Source organism: Urocitellus parryii, chromosome 8, assembly GCF_045843805.1.
Source record: "Urocitellus parryii isolate mUroPar1 chromosome 8, mUroPar1.hap1, whole genome shotgun sequence".
Lineage (NCBI taxonomy): Eukaryota > Metazoa > Chordata > Mammalia > Rodentia > Sciuridae > Urocitellus > Urocitellus parryii.
Window position 1 is genome coordinate 68,599,115 of NC_135538.1, and position 14,374 is coordinate 68,613,488.

Here is a 14,374-nt window from a genome sequence, read left to right on the forward strand (position 1 = left end):
TGACTCTATCATAGCAATTAGTGTCATTGTGATACAAACATTATGTCAATGAAACGAAAGTAGTTCAATCTAAAGAGAAGACCATACCTAAAGTTAGTAGTTTGTACCATGTCTGACAGATGTTGAATAGTTCCACATTTTTCTTAAAAATGTACAATATCTCATGGTGCAGTACCCTAGTTTGCCCTCATGCAGAATTTTTAACCATGGGGTTATATTTTTTAAAATAATTTTTCTAGTTGTTGATGGACCTTTATTTTATTTATTTATATGTGGTGCTGAGAATCAAACCCAGTGCCTCACACATGCTAGGTAAGTGCTGTACCACTGAGCTATAGCCCCAGTCCAGGGGTTGTATGTTTTTACATAACTGGCTTTTATTTCCTTCTTTGCATGCAGTTTTTAAATTTATTTTCTTTACTTTTAATAAGTTGAAAAATATAATTTTCCCTTTCATAGCAAAAGCTTACCAACATAATTGAAAATTGTTTGTTTGGGTTTATAATATTTTCTTTATCACATGTCACAATAATGCATAGTCTATATGCATCAGGAGTAACTTGGGAACTTGTAAATAATTCCACAGTTGGTTAGAATACTGAAAGATACAACTACAGAATATGGGTAGTATAAGCAAGGCAAACCCTTGAGGAACCTGAACTGGAGAATGATTTTCGTGGATGCCCTTCTGTATTAGCACTTCTACTCCACTAGGATTCTAGTGACTTCCAGTTGACTTTGCTGTGAATATAATAATGTTTCCTTATCAGAAAGAAGACTATTCCCAAATTCTTGTTTGTTTGTTTTTTTTTAAATTGACTATTTGTACCTATTTATTTTAAAAATAAACTTGTGAAAATTTTTATATCACTTTTTCTTTCAACTCAAAAACTTATTATGGATTTCTTTACATAGGCTCCAGATATTTTTTCTTAGAGTCATTATTTCTAAGTCTGTAAAATTTACCATATGTGATTGATGTGTTGTCATTATTATTATTGTGCATAGACATAAAATGTCTGTATTTACCCACATGTGTTATGAAGTTTGTTTCTATTTTCTAGTCTTGGAACCACAAAACCTTTAAAAATAATCCTTTATCCTCTTTCAAACATTCATAATTCTTTATTTTCCCCTTTATGTCACATTTCTGTAAGGGAATTTCAGAAATGAGAGAATGTTAAGGAAGATAATACTTTTGCTTTAAGTCAATTTTTAGTCATGTTAAGCAGGTCTATATAGTCTAGTTTTCAAGACTTACGGCATAAGAAGCCTTTTCATTGAACAAATATTCTCATATATCTTTTATGGAGATTGATTTATTTTTCCTTTTTTGGGGGGGTGCACCAGGTATTAAACTTAGGGGCATTCAACCACTGAGCCACATTCCAAGCCCTATTTTGTACTTTATTTAAAGACAGTGTCTCACCAAGTTGCTTAGCACCTTGCTGTTGTTGAGGCTGACTTTGAACTTGTGATCCTCCTGCCTCAGCCTCCTGAGCTGCCGGGATTACAGGCATTTGCCACTGGCATCAAGATGTACATTTTCTTACACAATTCTTAGCTGCATAACTTTGTAACCTTAATTTCTCTGGACCTCAGCTCTGTTGTTTGTAAAATAATAAAAAAATCCATGGAGTATTGTTTGGATTAAAACATATTATTATATAAGATACTTAAAACAATATATAGACCATTTAAAATGCTTGATATATTTTACTTGCCCTTAGCATCATTGTAACTTTCACTGCCATTATTATGTATCCTGGAATGAAAATTACTTTATCCTAATGAGAGTCTTTTAAGAAACTACTTAATTTATTTTCTATATTTTATTTACAGTTCCTCTGTGTCTCTTGGTAATATCAATTCATAAGTTTCATGTTTTAGTTTTCATAGGTTTTAATATTAAAGTTTTGTTAATTTCATATGACAGTAACTATATTCTATCATTGTCTATCTTCTGCATATATTTATCACATAGTAATTATTGTAAAGGTGAGATAGTTCCCAGGTAAAACAATTTAGCCCTGAAGCCTTTTATAAAGGCAAATTATATATCACTATTTGCTGATTAAAGTTGTATGCAAATTCTCAAGCCAATCTTATTTTAATATTTGTATATTATTCATTTATCATTTTCTTAGAATTTTTATGTGTACTATATATTTTGTATATTTGTTATGGTGCTACTCAAATTCAGTTTTTTCTAGCATTTTTATAAGAGAAGGGAGGAAGGCTCTGCTTCTTCCCTTCAAGCTGTGTGAGAAGGACTTCAAAGAGACCACTCAGAAAGCACACTCTTTCCCCCATAACTTATTTTGGGAGCATATTTACTGATGTCTGACTTATGGCTGGGAAACTTAAAGGATGAACAGCTGGTTTATCAGGCTTGAAGCAGTATGCAAGGAGAGAAGAATACCTTGGGAAAGAGCTGTTTTTCCACTGATATCAGAGCAGAAATTGTATTTTCCATGGCCTGTATGTAGGCCACATGGGAGGGAACCATCCAGGTTCATTTTAAAAGAGAACTCTCTGAGAAGGCTTCTTGACAAGGGCGAGGCAGCTCAAATAGACAGCAGTGCACTGAGTGTCTACTCTGACAGTGGGCTGTCAGAAGTTGTGTGCTGATAAATGTGGTATAATATGGGGCTTTCTGAGGGAAAACTTGCCTTATTCCTGTATATGCATAATACACATTCTATTGGTATAAAAGGATGCATGAGACAGTCTCCAAATAATCATTAAATATGCAGTATTTACACTACAAATTCTATTTAACCAAAACATTCTCTCACATTCTTTCTTTCACTGATTTTCCTGAATTCTATTCGTGTAGATCGGACTTGGATGTTGCTTGATATTTCTGTCTACATCAATGAGTAAAATGACAGTAGAACAACAAAAACCCATGTTGGAACTCCACTCCCTCTTAATGAAATGAATGACGCCATTTCAGATTGAATAGTAGTTTGCAAATACTGGAAGAAGAGTGCCTCTTATTTTGTTATTTTTAATAGAATGGCTAATAATATGAAAAGCTTTGATCTATATTGTTAATATGTTGTTCACAACTTTGAGTCTACACAATAATCAAATAATAAACAAAGCTTACTTTTATATATCTGCCCATTTTAAGAGACTTCTACCATAGTCAAATTTAAACTGCCAAGATGGCATCATCAAATGCAGAAATGGGCAAATTTTACATGACTGAGTGACTCATCATTATATAGTCAATATTAATAATTCATGGATTCCATATTTGGGGATTAGCCTGTTGGTTTAAAGGAGTATCTGTAACTCTTAACAGCAGAATCTACAGCCCTTCCATGCTCACACAGGGACATGCAGAGAATGATGAAAATTTGAGTTGTCCGATATTCATGTTCCCAGCTGAGACCGGACAAGGAAACACTGATTTCTTAAGTTCCCCTGGTATAAGTTAAGTGTCCTGTTTGTGGTTTATTTGGTGCCACGTTTTTTTTTTCACATACTTGTGCTTTTTGATGGTGGTTTGACTGTTTAAAATGATTACTGAGCATACAGCTGAAATACTGTCTGAAGCTCCAGGTCCAAGAGAGCTGTAATGTGTTTAGGAATATGAGCTAAGCTTCTGTCAGCCAGAAGTTACAGTGCTGTTGGCCATGAGTTCAATGTTAATGAATCAACAGCATATATTAAGTCGATGTATTTAAACGGAAACACACATAAAACAAGGTTATTATTGATCAGTCCATGAAAATGTCCTGACCAGTGTCCCGTAGAAACCTAACTCTTAATTTCTCCTAGCAGCATGGTTTCAAGTATTCACTAATTCATTCTTCACTCTGAATTTATAGAACATTATCACCGTGAATAATGAGACTCTGTTACATAGTATTTCTAAGAATACAGATAAAATAGGCATAAATAATTTCAAGATCATAAATAATAGTAAAATTTTAAAAAAGTGATTATGACTTCTTACCTTCTCTTTTAATGTAATTAACAGTAGGTTTATGGCATTTTTTTAATAATTATTTTTTAAAATAATGTTTTGGTCTATATTTTCAGGCTTAAATTTCTGAAAAGTTCATAGATAACTCTTATAAGCCTATATGTGCCAGCTCCTGCACACCACTAAGTGGAAGCAATTGGGCGGGATCTTTATTAAGGTAGATTTTAAGAAAGAAATAAAATTCTATTTATCTATGTGTATAAACAAACATACTTACCTGGAATGACCAGGAATGCCTACTGAAAGGATGGCTTTCAAGTCAGACATGAAAGAATTGTGAGAGCTGGTTCTATAGACATTTGGGGATATTCAGTGCACTGGCTGTGATGTGAGAGCTGACCACTGAGACTGAGGCCAGGATGGCTGGACAGAGCAGGCAGCAAGTTCAACAGTAGATGAGGTCAGAGTGTTTAAAGGGGGCCAGAAAATGCTGAACTTCATAGATCATTGCTAGATGTTTTCTTTTACTGTGAGTGAGTTGGACAGCAGTTGGAGGATTGTTAGTAGGGGGTCATGAAATCTAACTTTTTTCCATGATTACACTATGTACTGTGCTGGGTACAAACTGTAGCCAGGGAAATAAAGAATCTGGGAGAACAGTTAAATTGCTATTTCTGTTTTCCAGATAATAAATGATTATGACTTGTTCAGAGATGGTGGCAGTGCTAATGGAAAGAAGCACTCAGAATTTAGATATAAATTAAAGATAAAACTTATTGGACTAGCTGCTGGAACAAATGTGGTATATGAGATTAAAAAAGAAAAAAAAAAGAATCATTTCAACTGTTTTAGTCTGAGCAACTGGAAAAGGGAGGAAACTTTTGGAAAATCCAGATATGGGTTAGGGGAAATAAGAGGAACTGAGTTTTGAAAACACTGAATTTGTAATTCTTATAGAACAACCACATTGAGATTCAAGTCACAGGAACATTTTAAGCCAAATTTAGAAGTTATCAGTTTAGAGTCTGGTAAAGTCATCTAGAAAAGAAAGGCAGATAATTTGGGTTTTCCTGCTTTCAGAAGTTCATAAGATGAAAAGAACAATAGAAAAATAATAAGGAGATGAAATCAGAGATGGAGGTTGTAAACTTGATGGGTATCATGCCCTGGAAATGAAGATAAGAACTTGTTTCAAGGAGAGAAGGTTGATGAACTGTATTGTGTGGTCCTGTTAACTCAGAGGACTGAAAAAAGATCATTGGATATAAAATTTGGGGATTTCATTGCTTAGAAGTATTTTCTTTGACATGCTAAGGTGGGTGGAAACATTTGAAATTATTATTATTATTATTATTATTTATTGGTTCTTTTTACTCATACATAACAGTAGAATCTATTTTGATATACATATGGGAGGGGAAGCATTGAAGAAGCTATAAAGAAACTTTCTTCCAAAGGCTTTGCTATAAGAGGAGTGACATGGAAGCATTTGGTATTTAGTGTGGATGGAGGAAATATGGAACTTAGTTATTCCTTTTTAATGAGCCCAAATTGTCTAGTGTGGGAAAATATGATGATTCAGTAAATCAAGGGAATTGCTTTAGCAATGTCTGTGTGTAGATTAGAGGGAATGAGATCCAGTGATAGGAGGAGGCATTAGTCTTATTCAGCAAGCAATGTCCATGTACTAAACTAATGGGAAAAAGTGTAGTGCTTATGATGATGATAAAGGTAGGAATGTAGAAATTTTGAAGGTCACTGCTAGTTGTTCTCTGTGATAGTCTCAGCTGAAACAAATCATAAGGTCATCAAAAGAGTTTTTCATTGGTATTTCTTCCTACATAGTGAAACTTGAAATAAAATTACAATCTTTTACTCCCATTAATTACTTTGCATTACAAATGGCATTAAATTTTCTGATATGTTATTACTGTATTGTTTAAACTATCCAATAAGGCACTACTTATTCTTTTTTATTAGAACTTTTTGTTTAGGTATTCATTTCTAAAATAATTCCATTAATATTTGTTGATTTCACCTGAACACTATTTTTAATAAGAAAGACCAATAACATTTATTATTATTATTATATTATTATTATTATTATTATTATTATTATTTTGAAGCTTATGTTAATAATTAAAATGGCTATGAACACTTTATTCCATTTGCACATATATTTATTAGTTATCTGGTGAGTATGTGTCTTGATTTATTCTGCTGGTGGTTATATTTAAGTTTCAGAAACCTCTTTAACCAAATTATATAAACTAATTAATCAAGAACAAAATGGAAGATTCTGGGAAGTTAGTATTATATTTTATGTTTCTTCAATCCTGTAGACCTTTCTTAAAGTAATCTCACGGCTGAGGATGTAGCTCAATGGCAGAGTGCTTGCCAAGTTTACATGCCAAAGTCCCTGTGTTCAGTGCCCAGCAGTGGAAAAAAAAGTATTAAGTAATCTGGGAATATAGACTTAAATAATTATTAAAATATTATATTATATCCTACATATTATCTTTCAAACATGTTACATCACTTACTTGGCTACCAAACTAGATTTGTAATTATATTTAGAGACTTATTTTTATCTCTGAATAATTTTATACTTAAAACCACTTATTATATTTTCAATATGACAATATCATTTTTTTTATTTTAAGTGATTTTCTTTAGAAATATCTGAGTGTTTATGTTCAACTGAAATTGAACAAATATGTTGAAATCCTAATGTCTAATGGAATGGTGTTTGGATATAGGGCATATTGAAGGTAATTAAGTTTAGGCAGGGCCATGAAGGTGGGAACTCTATGATGGGATTAGTACCCTTAAAAAATGAAGAAGAGAGACCAACAGACTTCTTCTCCCCATCATGTGAGAACAAAATGAGAAGGTGTCCTTGTATAAGCCAGGGAAAGGGAATTTGTAAGGACCTGAATCAGCTACTACCTATCTTACAACTCCCAAACTCCAGAACTATAGGACATAAATCTCTGTTTTTTAAGACATCCAGTAGCTGTGCTATTAAGTAATGGCAGCCCAACCTGACTAATTATTTGCACATATAGTAATATGTATATTTTTTACTCTTCTGAAAAAATGAATATTTGTCTTCATACCTAAAATAAAATAGACTGTCTATAAAATTCAAGGGCCCCATTTTTTTTTTTTTTAATTTACAACTTAGTACATGTTTTCTTACTTTCTTTGGTCATTTAATGTTATGGATAATTCTGATTTCAATCATGCCTTCCCTTTTATACCTTTATCTTCTTTATTTTGACTTTTCTAATCTCTCCCTCTCCTTCCTTCCCTCTTTTTTCTCCCTTCTTTTCTTCCTTCCATCTCCTTTGTGAGTTGGATAATTCCCTTATGGAAGCCTATAGCTCTCTCATTTAACTTTCAATTTCAGAGATTTGCAAAAATGCACTTATGTTGAAATGACTTATTTATTTCTTCTTGAAATGGGCCTAGAATTCAATTGTGTAAGCTCATTAAGCACACATGTATTTTTTATAAAAGGAAATATGTCCTTTATTTTTATTGTTATTCTGTTCTCTCTTCTTCAGAAATACCTACAATATTCAGATAGTTATATTTGTTATTTTACTTTTAAATTCTCTTCACCATTTTGACCTGTTTATTTTTCTTTGTTCTTTAGATATGCTTCCCAAATTCATTCTCCAATTTGCTAGCATGTTTTTTTTCCTCTTTCATTTATGCTGCTTAGTGGTTTCAAACATTTTTATTCTTTGTAGTCTTTCATGTATCTACTTCCTTCTTGATTCTTTCATTTATATTATCATTTTCCTCCTCTTGTAGCTTTTTATTCCTGTTTCATCAAGGCCTTATCTTCTCTGGACATGTTAAGTTTGCCTCACATTTATCTGAAAATGAAATCTGGTTTTAGAGCAAATAATTTTTAGCTTTATTCTTCTTATCAATCTTCAAAGTCAATTTCCTATATTTCCTTTTGAAATTCATTTCAAAGATTCCCCGCTTCATGATTTTTTTTTGTTGTTGTTGCTGTTTGTTTGTTTTATTCACCATTCTGCAGCAGAAAGGAGTAACTTTCTTAAGAAAATTCACATCCTGTGATATATAGAATTATCTCTATTGTACTTCTTAATTTTGATATTGCCTTTCTCAAAACTTCAATCCACCACAGTTCTTTTGGTCCCCTGGACACATACCTGACTCTCTGATAATGTATTAAAGATAGATTATAGGGAGAACACATGTAAAACTCTCTACTCTCAGGCATTGTTTTCTCCTTCTTATTACATAGTATTAAAATGATAGCTCCCCCAAATGACTACTTCTTGAACTTCTCTTTCTCTTATCCTGGTACCTAGTGTACACTCTCCAAGTATACCATGTATTACTATTCATCTCAACGTCTTTCCTTTCCAGTTGTTTTTGTCTAGATAATGCAAGTTATTACTATGATAATAAGTAAGAAAGAAAAACAGCTAGTGGGTAAGCCAGGGGCACATGATAATCCAGCTATCTCAAAAGCAAAATTATGCAGCAGCAAGGAGATTAAGGTCAATCCACCATCTAAACTCAAACATTTTCTAAAACAAATGACAAATCTATAAGATATGTTTGGAATATGGCAGGAGTAACAGAAAGTCATTTACTACTAGTTTTTAAGGAGGGAAATTTTTTCTATGCCTTTGATTTATTTTTTTATATTTATTCTTTTTAGTTAAACATGACAGTAGATTATATTTTGACATATTCATACAAACCTGGAGTACACCATATTCTAATTAGAATCCCAGTCTTATGGTTGTATATGATGTGAATATTCACTGTGGTATATTCATAAATGTACATAGGAAAATTAAGTCAGATTCATCTTATTATCTTTCCTATTTATGTCTCCCCTCCCTTCCCTTCATTACTCTTTGTCTAAGCTACTGAACTTCCCCCCACAACTTGTTATATGTTAGCATTCAAATGTCAGAGAGAGCATTTGACCTTTGGTTTTTTGGGATGGACTTATTTCATTTAGCATAATAGTCTCCAGATCTATAATTTACTAGCAAAAGTCATAGAGTCATTCTTTTTTATGGCTAATATTCCATTGTGTATATATACCAAATTTTCTTTGTCCATTCATCTTTTGAAGGGTTATCTAAGTACGTCTTTAATTTAGATATGTAATGAACATGAATTGGAAACTTGTTTTGGTTTACAAATTCTTTTTTTTTCAAAAAATCTTTGTATTTCCTGTATCATGTACAAAGATATATGTTAAACAATGGGTTAAAGGCCAAACTTAAAAGTATGAGATTATGATCTACAGGGTAGAAAAAAATTTAGTTAGTCTCACTAAACTGTTGTGACTGGCCTTGAGCCAGTGGCAGCCTCCCATGTCACTGGGATTTTGGGTGAAATTTGTAGATTTTTAACCAGGAAAATAACCTCTGGTGCCCCCTTTGCCCCACAAAGTCTCCACACCTTACTGATTACCCTGCCTCCTTTGTTCTTTACTTAATCCAATGTCCTGAGGATATTCGTGGTCACAATCCCTGAATACAGGATCAATGCAAAAATAGACACTATGTCTAGTTAATTCCTATTATTGATTTTCCTGTCAGCTGACCTACTTGTACCCAACCTGAGAGCCCCCAGGCTGCATTTGTATTCTTTTTTTTTCTTTTTTTTATTGGTTTTTCACAACATTACAAAGCTCTTGACATATCATATTTCATACATTAAATTCAAGTGGGTTATGAACTCCCATTTTTACCCCAAATGCCGATTGCAGAATCACGTTGGTTACACATCCACATTTTTACATAATGCCCTATTCTAAAGGTCACTGGATCCTTAGAAAACTCTTCAACAACAAAGCAAGAGAAAACCATAATACATGGATGCGAACAAGTAACAGATACGTTAAGTGTCTTTTTCAGTTTTTCACAGCCTTTAGACTACACTGAAGAGGATCATAAGTTGCTCTTTGCTTTAATTAAAGATCTTCAAGTTTAGAGTATTAGAAAGATTCAGAAGGCAAATGTAGGGGCTACAAACCCAAGCAAAATCACTTCAAAATAGGACAGTGAGTTTTGTTTGGCTTTTTTTGTTTGTTTGTTTTCATGACTGCTGAAAGGGCCAAAGAACACATGAACTTCTTGTCTCTATGGATTTCCTATTAAGATATAAAAGCTGGGATGATGTGAGCACTGTTTTGAGGAAACTATATGTACTCTGCTTATGTAGACGACTAGCTTTAGCCTGACTGGTTCCAACTGGAGTTCCCAACCATTGAAGAGTTATATCCAGAAAATGAAATGACCCAGACCTGGCCAAGATCTATCATTCCAGGTACCAAAAATGGAAAGATAGGGGAAGAGTAGATCCATCCCCAAGCCAATTCTAAGTTTATTTTAAGCCTGTGAGAAGGGAAAAATTCATATTGAGTATTAGAATTCAATATGTACTATACTTAGTTTAATAATTAAAAACATATAGGAAATTCTGAAATCTCCCACATATATATTTAAAGTCTTATAAAAAGCAAATCAACTTAGTATGCCTAAATACATTAATTGGGGAAATATGAAACCAATTTATAATAGTTGAATAATCTGAAACTTCTCCATAATTGTAATATAGTTTTGGAAATTTTCTATGTTCTAATTTTAACTAATGAATTATTTTTCCTAGAAATTTTCTTCATAATTCCAACATATTGTGTATATCTAATATATAGTATTATCTTAGCTTTATATATATTTTTCAGTATAACTCCTCCCTCATATACTTTAATATTCTAGAGTTCCTTGTTAATATGTACAAATTCAACTTGTACTTTTCCTTCTCTTCTTTAAAACAGACAAAAGGAAGCAGAACACCAGTCTTAAAAGGTTTCATAAGCACATGTGAAGGAAGGCACAGGTTTACGAATACATGAGTAAAGGTCACTGAATGGGTGAAATATTTGTGAGAATTAGACATGGCACCTAACATTTTCAAAGCAAAGTACGATAGATACATCAGGAAAGCATTTCAGTGCAACAATAAGAAAGAAAAAAAAAATGAAAACTCATAGAACCACAGTAAATCTTGCTCATGCAAGCCTGCCAAGGAAAATAAGCAACGGGTTTTCCATTGCAAGTCAGCATTTATCAATCATCTACTCTGTGTTGAGTACCAAATTTAGTAATAGGACTCATCCTTCTGGCTGTTGAGTCATCTTCCCATACCCCTCTCCCCAGTGGAAAGTGACCCAGCAGAAAATAATAAAGCCTGTATTGTCATGAGGTACCTGCAGTGCCTCTTCAGGCCAGTTGGAGTTCCAACCTTGAGGCAGGGCCTCATTGTTCTCCAAATTAAAGTCATGTTTTGTGCAAAATAAGTGATTGATGCTGATTTTCTGAGCAGGTATTCATTATTTGGGCAACTTGGGTCAAAGTATTCAATATGACAGCATCAAGTCATAATTCTTATTTACTTACTTGATTTAGGTAGGAAGACATAAATGGAATGACAACCCAGGGAATCTTTTTCTTCCTGAACCAGTTCAACCAGCTGAGACTGTTGCCCTTAGTTCTTTAGTATTCAATCTCTGGATGATTGAAGGCAAGTGACATTGTCCTGCAAGATAATTTTCAGCAATTTTTAAAGAACAATGGAACATAATAGGTGGAAAATGTATAAAATATCTCTATTTCTCTTTGTTCTTCCAAAAATGTAGTTTAATGAAGAATTTTAAAATCCAAAGTATACCAAGTCCTAGATCAGTTTTATACTTTAATAATTTCAAAATTTAATACTACAAACTTATTTAAAATCTTATTTGAAAGTTTAATTAGGTGTAATTATTATACCTTTTTAGATTTTTGAATAAAATGCTTTTGAATTTTATAATTCTCTTTAGTGTTTATCATCTTCAACTAGAGATATTTAAAGCCAAATGTTATTGTAAAAATTTTCATTAAACTATAAAAATGAATAAATGCATATTAAATTTTAATAGTCACATAAACTCTTATATAAGTTTTAATAGGTATACATCTGAATTTACTAGAGTTGTACTTATACCAAGGCTTCTGGAATAGGATGTTTATGATGTCGACAGGTTTCTTATGTTCTACTATTGGAGTAAAAAATATAGTTTTATTGAAATACACACACACATACACACACACACACACACACACACACACACACATATATATATATATATATATATATATATATATATATATATATCTTTTAATAAGTTTATGACAAAAATTCTCAGTGTTTGAGAATTCTGAAAATTCAGTATGTATGAGTGGCCCACAATATGTCAAGCTGGAGGTAGAAGAGTGAAACCAGTACAGAAGGCTATTTGTAGAACATGGGAACAAGGATCAGAAGTGATTCCTGTGATAGGTAAAGAGAAAGAACTAGCACTGGTCAACACAGGTCAGCTGGATGAGGGGCATCCAGGAAAAGTCACTGAGATGCAAAAGAAAAGAAGGATACACAGAGAAGCAGACAGTTAGTTCTTTGTATCATGTCAGAAGAGTATGGCTTTCATTGATGTATGCTTTACCTGTGATGTGATTTGTATTTTAAATAAATTTCATTGCACTTATTTTTTCAGAAGAAAACACAAATTCTTATTTTTTCTCAAAAGTGTTGACTGGTTTTTTGGAGAACACAGATTGAAAAGTCTGGAGCTCTGTGGAGATGACACTATCCATCCCAACTCATAAATACACTAAATACACACACACACACACACACACACACACACACACACACATATATATATATATAGAGAGAGAGAAATGTCATTTATTTTTTGAGAAGTGGATTTTCACAGAGTTTAATATAAAATTCAAATCACATTCTACACAGTTAACTAGAGCAATTATATAATATTTATGCCAAAAGCTAACAGATCCCAATTATGTAGTATAATAAAGAACTTTAAGTTTAACACTAAAATAACTAAATGGTTAGTAAACTCTTTTTCTTGATGAATTTTGAAATCTTACTTGAAATATTTTATGTAAGCCTTAGGTCATGCATTTCCAGAAATTTTATTATGTTTACAATTCAAACCATATTGACATATTTACATATTCATTATTTATAAATAAAGCTGCATTTCTTTTAAATCTTAACACAGATGCAAGAATTACTTCTAGTTCTCCTACTGAATCAAAAGTATACTACGCACAAGCCATTCAGACTTTTGATAAATGACCATATTGAATATAATTTGACCATCAATTCCATGTCCTCTTCCCTAACACACTTCTGATATTGACATTTCTAGGGCAAATTCTCTGACTCAATATACTCTGAGTTTTATTCATTTTTAAGAAAAAACTGACATGTCCCTGATTTTTTTTTCTTTTTTCAATACATAGCTTCTTACAATCAACAACCTGAAGATTTCGAGGTATATTCTACCACATCTAACCATTATTACAGTACCAAAGCAAATTATTGAGAAATATTTCTTCACCCTGATTTTTAAAATAAATCAGTGAGAAAGTATTTATGAAGGATTATTTCATGCCTAGAATTCTGCTTCATGCATGGGGAATAGAAAGTTCCAGAACACAGAGTCTCAACTGAATAAAAACTGGATCTTTGTGAGAAAAATGTCACCCCACTTATTTTCAGCTAGTCAGTCCTGATAATGTTACTATGATTGAAACTATTTGAATTGAGATGTTGTTTGATTCCATTTGAAGCAAGAAATGAAAAAGTTAGCAAAAATCTTTGAAATGTAACTTTCTGACATGATTGCCTGTGAAAAGTTGCATAAAATTTCATGTTCTATTCTTAATTCTTAATAGAATTCATAGAGTAAGTAATTCCTTAATATCCAGACTTTTACAATTAACATACTTGAGCATTTTTCATTTTTATATTTTTAAATTATATAAATGATGAAAGTTTATGTTAGAAAAAAATGAAAATATAGAATATCAATAGAAAAAAATCAAGAATCAAATACCTATAATCTGCCATTACAAAGTACCACAGAGATTAAAGTCTCAATAGAATTGGTTTCTTCTGAAGTCTCCTTGATTTGCAGATAGCAGTCTTCCACCTATCTTTATATGGTCACTCCTCAGTACTGTTGTGTACCCTAGTCTCCTCTTATTAAAAATATTAGTCCTATTGGATTCAATCCCTCCCAAAGTAATTTGTTTGACCTTAATTACCTCTTTAAAGACTCTTAAAAAAGTATTTTTAATGTTCTTTTGAAGATTTCCTTAATGATAGCTATTCAAATACCCTTACATTCTGAGGTATTGTGGGTTGGGACTTCAATGTACAAATTTGGAGGAATACAAACCATCCCATAGCCCCATTAATATAATATAGGTAAATAGATGATGAATGACATGTATGTGGATGACAGGTGGATTGATAAGGCTATGTACACACATTTTACTACTCTTCTTC